The sequence below is a fragment of the Trachypithecus francoisi genome, unplaced genomic scaffold (assembly GCF_009764315.1).
Source record: "Trachypithecus francoisi isolate TF-2019V2 unplaced genomic scaffold, Tfra_2.0 Contig00127, whole genome shotgun sequence".
NCBI classification, from domain to species: Eukaryota; Metazoa; Chordata; class Mammalia; order Primates; family Cercopithecidae; genus Trachypithecus; species Trachypithecus francoisi.
Window position 1 is genome coordinate 439,627 of NW_022680482.1, and position 10,432 is coordinate 450,058.

Here is a 10,432-nt window from a genome sequence, read left to right on the forward strand (position 1 = left end):
TTCCACATATCACAAAATGGTTTCACAGATATTTTCTTTCTATTTTTATTTCAAGATGTTCAGTTTTTCACTATAGGCCTCAGTGAGCTTTGAAATATCCCTTTGCAGATTCTTTTTTTTTTTTTTAATTTCCCTTCTGAAAATATTCCAATCAATTGAAAAAGAGGGAATCCTCCCTAACTCATTTTATGAGGCCAACATCATCCTGATTCCAAAGCCTGGCAGAGACACAACAAAAAAAGAAAATTTTAGACCAATATCCCCGATGAACATTGACACTTAAATCCTTAATAAAATACTGGCAAACTGAATCCAGTAGCACATCAAAAAGCTTATCCACCATGATCAAGTGGGCTTCATCCCTGGGATGCAAGGCTGGTTCAACATTTGCAAATCAATAAACGTAATCCAGCATATAAACAGAACCAAAGACAAAAACCACATGATTATCTCAATAGATGCAGAAAAAGCCTTTGACAAAGTTCAACAGCCCTTCATGCTAAAAACTCTCAATAAATTTGGTATTGGTGGAATGTATCTCAAAATAATAAGAGCTATTTATGACAAACCCACAACCAATATCATACTGAAGGGACAAAAATTGGAAGCACTCCCTTTGTAAACTGTCACAAGACAGGGATGCCCTCTGTCACCACTCCTATTCAACAAAGTGTTGGAAGTTCTGGCTAGGGCAAACAGGCAAGACAAAAAAATAAAGCATATTCAGTTAGGAAAAGAAGAAGTCAAATTGTCTCTCTTGGCAGAAGAAATGATTGTATATTTAGAAAACCCCATCGCTTCAGTCCAAAATCTCCTTAAGCTGATAAGGAACTTCAGCAAAGTCTCAGGATACAAAATCAATGTGCAAAAATCACAAGCATTCTTACACACCAGTAACAGACAAACAGAGAGCCAAATCATGAATGAATTCCATTCACAATAGCTTCAAAGAGAATAAAATACCTAGGAATCCAACTTACAAGGGATGTCAAGGACCTCTTCAAGGAGAACTACAAACCACTGCTCAGTGAAATGAAAGAGGACACAAACAAATGGAAGAACATACCATGCTCATGGATAGGAAGAATCAATATCATGAAAATGGCCATACTGCCCAAGGTAATTTATAGAATTCAATGCCATCCCCATTAAGCTACCAATGAGTTTCTTCACAGAATTGGAAAAAACTGCTTTAAAGTTCATATGGAACCAATAAACAGCCCACATTGCCAAGACAATCCTAAGTCAAAAGGACAAAGCTGGAGGCATCACGCTACCTAACTTCAAACTATACTACAAGGCTACAGTAACCAAAACAGCATGGTACTGGTACCAAAACAGAGATATAAACCAATGGAACAGAACAGAGTCCTCAGAAATAATACCACACATCTACAACCATCTGATCTTTGACAAACCTGACAAAAACAAGAAATGGGAAAGGATTCCCTATTTGATAAATGATGCTGGGAAAATTGGCTAGTCATAAGTAGAAAGCTGAAACTGGATCCTTTCCTTACTCCTTATACGAAAATTAATTCAAGATGGATTAGAGACTTAAATGTTAGACCTAAAACCATCAAAACCCTAGAAGAAAACCTAGGTAATACCATTCTGGACATAAGCATAGGCAAGGACTTCATAACTAAAACATCAAAAGCAACAGCAACAAAAGCCAAAATTGACAAATGGGATCTAATTAAACTAAAGAGCTTCTATACAGCAAAAGAAACTACCCTGAGAGTGAACAGGCAAACTATAGAATGGGAGAGAATTTTTGTAATCTACTCATCTGACAAAGGGCTAATATCCAGAACCTATAAAGAACTCAATCAAATTTACAAGGAAAAAAATCCCATCAAAAAGTTGGCAAAGGATATGAACAGACACTTCTCAAAAGAAGACATTCATACAGCCAACAGACACATGAAAAAATGCTCATCATTACTCACCACCAGAGTAATGCAAATCAAAACCACAATGAGATACCACCTCGCATCAGTTAGAATGGCAATCGTTGAAAAATCAGGAAACAACAGGTGTTGGAGAGGATGTGGAGAAATAGGAACACTTTTACACTGTTGGTGGGATTGTAAACTAGTTCAACCATTGTGGAAAACAGTGTGGCGATTCCTCAAGGATCTAGAACTAGAAATACCATTTGACACAGCCATCCCATTACTGGGTATATACCCAAAGGATTATAAATCATGCTGCTATAAAGACACATGCACACGTATGTTTATTGCGGCACTATTCATAATAGCAAAGACTTGGAATCAAACCAAACGTCCATCAGTGACAGACTGGATTTAGAAAATATGACACATATATGCCATGGAATACTATGCAGCCATAAAAGTGGATGAGTTCTTGTCCTTTATTGGGACATGGATGCAGCTGAAAACCATCCTTCTCAGCAAACTATCACAAGAACAGAAAACCAAACACCATATGTTCTCACTCATAGGTGAGAATTGAACAATGAGGTCACTTGAACACAGGAAGAGGAACATCACACACCAGGACCTATTGTGGAGAGGGGGGTGAAGGGAGAGATAGCATTAGGAGATATACCTAATATAAATGACGAGTTAATGGGTGCAGCACATCAACATGGTAGATGTATACATATGTAACAAACCTGCACATTGTGCACATGTACATTAGAACTTAAAGTATAATAATAATAATTTTAAAAATATTTCCCACTTGCTGAATGTACATAAAGGTTTATCACTGTGAGCTGAATCCACACATCTCAAAATGGATTCACAGAGAACTTCTCTCTAGTTTTCCTGAGGGGAAATTCGGTTTTTAAGAACAGACTTCAGTGAACTTTGAAGTGTCCCTTCACAGATTCTACAAAAACAGTGTTAACAACCTGCTGAATTTATGCATTGGAGCAAAATTTACACATCAAAAAGCCATTTCATAGATAGCTTTTTTCTAGTTTTAATCGCAGGATATTCGGTTTTTCACTATAGGCCTCAGTGAGCTCTGAAATGTCCCTTTGCAGATTCTACAAAAACAATGTTTCCAACCTGCTGAATGCAAAGAAAGATTTATTCTGTAAGATGAATCAACACGTCACAAAGCGGATTCACAGATAGATTTTTTTTCTCATTTTAATCACAGAATATTTGGTTTCTCACTAAAGGCCTCAGTGAACTCCAAAATGCCCCTTCACAGATTTGAAAAAAACAGTGATTATAACTTCATAGATGTAAAGAAAGATTTAACTCCATGAGTTAAATCCACACAGGATTTTCCAACAGTTAAATCTAACAGGAGTTTCACAGATACATTATTTCAAGTTTTTATCATGGGATATTGAGTTTTTCACTATAGGCATCAGTGAGCTCTGAAATATCACTTCACGGATTCTACAAAAATGGTGTTTCCTATCTGCTGAATGTAAAGAAAGGTTTAACTCTGTGTGCTAAATCCGCACATCATAATGCAGTTTCCCAAATACCTTGTTTTGCGATTTTATCGAGAAATGTTTGGTTTGTCACCATACACTTTAGTGAGTTTCAAAACGTCTTTTCAAATATTCTACCAAAAAAAGTGTTTTTAACCTGTTGAATGTAAAGAAAGTCTAAACTCTGTAAGTTCAATCCACACATCACAAAGGGATTTCACAGATAGTGTCTCTGTCATTCTTATTGTGGTATATTTGGTTTTTCAGTATACATTTCAGTGAGTTTTGAAATGTCCCTTCTCAGACTCTACAAAAACAGTGTTTACAATGTGCTGAATATAAAGAAAGATTTACCTCTGTGAGCTGAATCCACACTTCACAAAGCAGTTTCATAGGTAGCTTCTTTCCTGTTTTTATCATGGGATATTCAGTTTTTCATTCTAGGCCTCAGTGAGCTCTGAAATGTCCTTTCACATCTTTTACAAAAACAGTGTTTCAAACAATCTAAATATAGAGAAAGGTTAAACTCGGTGAGCTGAATGAACACATCAGAAAGTGGTTTGGATATACCTTCTATCTAGTTTTTATCACAAGATTTTCAGTTTTTCACTCTAGGTCTCAGTGAGCGCCTAAATGTCCCTTAGCAGATTCTACACAAAGAGTGTTTCCAATCTGCTGATTGTAAATAAATTTTAACTCTGTGAACTGAATCCCCACAAAGGAAAGCAGTTTCACAAAGAGTTTCTTTCTACTCTTTATTGTGGGATATTCGGTTTTTCAGTATAGGCCTCAGTGACCTTTATAATGTCCCTTCACAGATTCTATGAAAACAGTGTTTCCAACCTGCTGAATGTGAAAAAATATTGAACTCTGTGAACTGAATCCACACATAGCAAGTAGTTTGGCAGATAGCTTTTTCTGGTTTTCATTGTGGGATATTCTGTTTTTCATGCTAGGCCCCAGTGAACTTGAAAATGTCCCTTTGCAGATTCTACAAAAACAGACTCACCAACCTGTTGAATGTAAATAAAGTTTAACTCTGTAGGCTGAATCCACGAAACAGTAAGCAGTTTCAGGGAGAGCTTTTTTCTAGTTTAAGTCATGGGATATTTGGTATTTCACTATGGGCCTTGGCTTTGAAATTGCCCTTCACGGATTCTACATAAACAGTGTTTCCATTATTCTGAATACAAAGCAGGGTTTAACTCTGTGAGCTGAATTGACACATTAAAAAACAGTTTCATAGATAGCTTCTTTCTAAATTTTATCACAGGATATTCATTTTTTCACTATAGGCCTCTGTGAGCTCCGAAATTACTTTTTGCACATTCTACATAAACAATGTCTTCAATTTGCTGAATGCAAAGAAAGTTTTAACTCTGTGAGGTGAATCCACACATCACAAAGTGACTTCGCAGAGAGCTTGTTTCTAGTTTTTATTGCAGGATGCTTGGTTTTTCACTATAAGCCACTGTGAACTCTGCAATGTTTTTTCGTAGATTCTACAAAAACAGTGTTTCCAACCTACTGAATGTAAAGAAAGTTCTAACTCTGTGAGTTGAATCCACACATCACAAAGCAGTTTCACAGACATTTTCTTTCTAGTTTTTAGCATAGAATATTCTATTTTTCACTATAGGCCTCCATGAGTCTTAGGATGTCATTTTGCAGATTCTGGAAAAACAGTGTTTTCAACATGCTGAATATAAACAAAGGTTTAACTCTGTGAGCTGAATCCACACATCACAAAGAGGTTTCACAAATACTTTCTTTCTAGTTTTTAACACAGGATATTCGGTTTTTCACTATAGGCCTCAGTGTACTTTGTAATGTCCCTTCACAGAGTCTACAAAACAGTGTTTCCATCCTGATGAATGTAAAGAAATGTTTCACTCTGTCAGTTGAATCCACACATCACAATGCAGTTTCACAGATAGCTTCTTTTTATGGTTCCTCACAGGGTATTTTGTTTTCACTATAAGACTCAGTGAGCTCCGAAATGTCCCTTTGCAGATTCTACAAAAACAGTGTTTGCAACTTTCTGAATATAAAGAAAGTTTTATATCAGTGAGCTTAATCTACATATCACAAATCAGTTTTACAGATAGCTTCTTTCTAGTTTTTATTGCAGGACATTCGGTTTCTTACTACAGGCCTCAGTGAACTTTGAAATGTCCCTTCGCAGATTCTACAATAATGTTTCCAATCTGCTGAAGGTAAAGAAGGGTTAAACTCTTTAAGCTGAATTCACATAATGTAAAGCAGTTTCACAGATAGGTTATTTTTAGTATTTATTGTGGGATATTCTATTTTTCACTGTAAGCATCGGTGAGCTCCACAATGTCTTTTGGCAGATTTTACAAAAACAGTGTATCCAACTTGAGGAATATAAAGAAATATTTAACTCTGTGACCTCATTTCACACATCACAATACTGTTTAACAGATACCTTCTTTCAATTTTTTTCGAGAGATATTTCTTTTCTCACTATTGACAGCACTGAGCTCCAAAATATCCCTTCTCAGATTCCACAAAGTGTTTCCAATGTGCTGAATGTAAAGAAATATTTACCTCCATGAGATGAATTTGCCCATCACAAAGTGATTTCACATATACCTTCTTTCTAGTTTTTTTTGCAAATTATTCAATTTTTCACTATAAGATTCAGTAAGCTCAGAAAAGACCCTTCATAGATTCTACAAAAACAGCGTTTACAATCTGGTGAGTGTAAAGAAACGTTTACCTCTATAAGATGAGTTGAATCCACACATCACAAAGTGGTTTCACAGATAGTTTCTTTCTAGTTTTTATTGTGGGATATTCAGTTTTTCGCCATAGGCCTCAGTGACCTCCAAAATGTTCCTTTGTACATTCTACAAAAAGAGTGCTTTAAACCTGCCAAATGTAAAGAAAGGTTTAACTCTATGAGCTAAACCCACACATCACAAAGTGGTTTCACAGATATATTATTTCTAGTTTTTCTCATAGAATATTCTGTTTTTCACCATAGACCTCAGTGAGCTCTGAAATGTCATTTCACAAATTCTACAAAAACAGTGTTTAAATTCTGCTGACTGGAAACAAAGGCTTCACTCTGTGAGCTGAATCCACATCATAAAGCCTTTTCACAGATACCTTCTTTCTAGTTTTTGTCGGGTGATATTTGTTTTTTCACTGTAGGCCTCAGTGAGCTTCAAAACATCCTTTCACAGATTCTACATAAACAGTGTTTCCAACTTACTGAAGTAAAGTCTGGATTAACTGTTTTAGCTGAATCCACACATCACGCACAATTTCACACACAGCTTCTTTGTAGTTTTTTATGTCACATAATCAGTTTTTCACTATAGGCCTCAGTGAGCTCTGAAATGTCCCTTTGCAGATTCAACAAAAATAGTCTTTCCAACCTACTGAATGTAAAAAAAGGTTTACTTCTGTGAGCTGAATCTTCACATAACAGTGCAGTTTCACACATAGCTAATCTGTAGTTTTTATTGCAGGATATTCAGTTTTTCCCCATAGGACTCAATGGGCTCCAAAATGTCCCTTTGCAGATTCTACAAAACGAGTATTTCCAACCTGCTGAATCAAAAGAAAGATTTACCTCTGTGGCATGAATCCACACATCACAAAACAGTTCAAAACAGTTTCACAGATAGCTTCTTTCTAGTTTTTATTGGGGATATTCGGTTTTTCCCCACAGGGCTCAATCAGCTTTCAAATGTCTCTTCACAGATTCTACAAAAAGAGGGTTTCCAACCTGCTGAATCAAAAGAAAGTTTTAATTCTGTAAGCTGAATCCACACATCACAAAGTGCTCTGAAAGGTACCTTCTTTTTAGTTATTGTCATGGGACATTGGGTTTTCCACTATAGGCCTCAGTGAGCTCCGAAATGTTCCTTGGAAGATTTAACAAAAACAGTATTTCCAGCCTACTGAATGTACAAAAAGGCTTCACTCTATGAGCTGAATCCACATCATGAAGTGGTTTCACAGACACATTCTTTCTAGTTTTTATCAGGTGATATTCGATTTTTCACTATAGGCCTCAGTGAGCTTCGAAATGTCCTTTTGCAGCTTCTACAAAAACAGTGTTTTCAACCTGCTGAACGTAAAGACTGGAGTAACTTTTTGAGCTGAATCCACACATCACAAACAATTTCACAGACAGCTTCTTTGTAGTTTTTTATGAGGGATAATAGGTGTTTCACTATAGACCTCAGAGAGTTCTGAAATGTTCCTTTGCAGAGTTAACAAAAAAAGTGTTTCCAACCTACTGAATGTAAAAAAATGTTTACCTCTGTGAGCTGAATCCACACATAGTGTGGTTTCACAAATAGCTTCTTCACAGTTTTCATAGTGAGATATTCAGTTTTTCATTATCGGTCTCAATGAGACTTGAAATATCCCTTAGCAGATTCTACAAAAACAGTATTTTCAACCTGCTGAAGGTAAACAAAGGTTTCCCTATGTGAGCTGAATCCTCACATAAAAATGTGGTTTCACAGATACCTTGTTTTGAGTTTTTATCATGGAATAATAGGTTTTCCCCACAGGCCTCAGTGAGCTCCATAATGTCTCTTCACAGATTTTACAAAAAGTGTTTCAAGCAGCTGAATGTAAAGAAAAGTTTAAATGTTTGAGCTGAGTCCAAACATCACAGGCAGTTACACAGATACATTTTTATTGTTTTTATTGTGGGATATTTGGTTTTTCACTGTAGGCCTCAGTGAACTCCAAAATTTCCCTTAGCAGATTCAGATTCCACAAGAACAGTTTTTCTAAACTGCTGAATTTAAATAAAGGTTTCACTTAGCAAGCTTCACTTGTGGGGGACTTCTGAGAAAGACACAAGCACCCCACTTCGAATCCTGGGGCTTTACAACCCACCCAGGACAACCCTGGAGCCTTCTGGGATGTAAGAGACTCCTTCAAATGCTCCCAGCATTCCCTGCGGTTTGGCTGTTTCTCCCCTCTGCCTGCCTCAACATCCCCTTGAGTCCCTATGACCCGCCCACACCAGCCTAAAGCCCTGTTTCTGCTTGGGGGGCTTTCCGTGATAGACAGACATACCTGGCTCCAAAGCCTGGGGCTTTAAAAACGATGTAGGACAGATCTGGGGGCTTCTGGGATTGGAGAGGCCTCCTTGGGAGGCTTCTAGCATTTCTTGCTATCTCACCACTTCTCCCTTCTGCCTGCCTCAACATTCCTCTCTGTCTCTGTGGCAGGCCTATGCCATTCTCTGCCCCGTATTCGCCTTTCACAAAAGACAGACACACCCAGCTCGAAAGCCTGGGGCTTTGCAAATGACAAGGGATAGGCCTGGCAGCTTCTGGGATGAGAGAGGCCTCCTTGGGAGGTTCCCAGCATTTCCTATGGTCTTGTCACTTCTCCCCTCTGCCTGCCTCAACGTCACCCTTAGTCCCTGCATCCCACCCATGCCATTCTGTGGCCATGTTTCCATTTGAGCAGGCTATGTGAGAGAGAGACATACGCACCCTGCTCCAAAGCCTGGGGCTTTACAACCACCACCCCGGGAGACTGCTGGGGACTTCTAGGATGGAAGAGGCCTCCTTGGGTGGCTCCCAGCATTTTCTGCGGTCTTGTTGCTTTTCCCCTCTGCCTGCCTCAACGTCCCTCTGAGTCCCTGCTGCCTGCCCAGGCCAACCTGTGGCCCTATTTTCGCATGCGGGGGCCTTCCCCGAAAGACACACGCACCCTGCTCCAAAGCCTGGGGCTTTATAACACACCCGGTACACTCCTGTGGGCTTGTGGGATGGTAGAAGTTTTCTTGGGAGGCACGCAGCATTCCCTGCGCTCTTGTCGCTTTTACCTCTGCCTGCCTGTACTTCTCCCTGAATACCTGCAGCCCACCCACGCCACCCTGCCACTCCATTTTTGCTTTTATATGTTTTCTGCGAGAAACACATGCACCCTTCTCCAAGGTCTGGGTCTATACCACCTACCCGGGACAGCCCTGGTGGCTTCTGGGATAAGAGAGGTCGCCTTAGTAGGCTCCCACCATTTCTTGCGGACTGGCCGTTTCTCCCCTTTGCCTGCCTCAACGTGATTCTGTGTTTGTAGGACCGGTCCATGCCACCCTCTGGACCTGTTTTCACTTTTGGGCTTTTGGGGGCTTGCTTTTTTTATTTTTTAATTTAATTTAATTTAATTTAATTGTATTTGATGCTGTCCAACTCTGTCACCCAGGCTGGAGTGCAGTGGCACGATCTCAGCTCACTGCAAGCTCTGCCTCACGGGTGTACACGCCATTCTCCTGCCTCAGCCTCCTGAGTAGCTGGGACTGCAGGTGCCTGCCTCTATGCCCTGATAATTTTTTTCTTTTATTAGTCGAGACAGAATTTCACCGTGTTAGACAGGATGGTCTCCATTTCCTGACCTTGTGATCCACCTGCCTCAGCCTCCCAAAGTACTGGGATTGCAGGCGTAAGCCACTGTGCCAGTCCCGCTTTTGGGGGCTTTCTGCAAGAGACAGATGCACCCTGCTCCAAAACCTGGTGCTTTACCACTTACCCGGGACAACCCTGGGGGCTTCTGAGATGGGAGAGGCCTCCTTGGGAGGCTCTCTGCATTTTCTGCGGTCTTGTTGCTTTTCCCCTCTGCCTGCCTCAACGTCCCTCTGAGTCCCTGCTGCCTGCCCAGGCCAACCTGTGGCCCTATTTTCGCATGCGGGGGCCTTCCCCGAAAGACACACGCACCCTGCTCCAAATCTTGGCATTTTATCACTCACCAGGGATACCCCTAGGAACTTATGGGATGAGAGAGGACTGACTGGGAAACTCCCACCATTTTCTGAGGTCTTGCAGCTTCTCCTCTCTGCCTGCCTCAACATCCCCCTGTGTATCTGTGTCCCGCCAATGCTACCTGGCAGCTCCGTTTTTGCTTTGCGGGCTTTCCATGAGACATATGCAAACCACTCCAGAGCCTGAAGCTTTAGAATGCATCTGGGACGCCCCTGGGGCTTCTGGGATGGGAGAGGCCATTTTG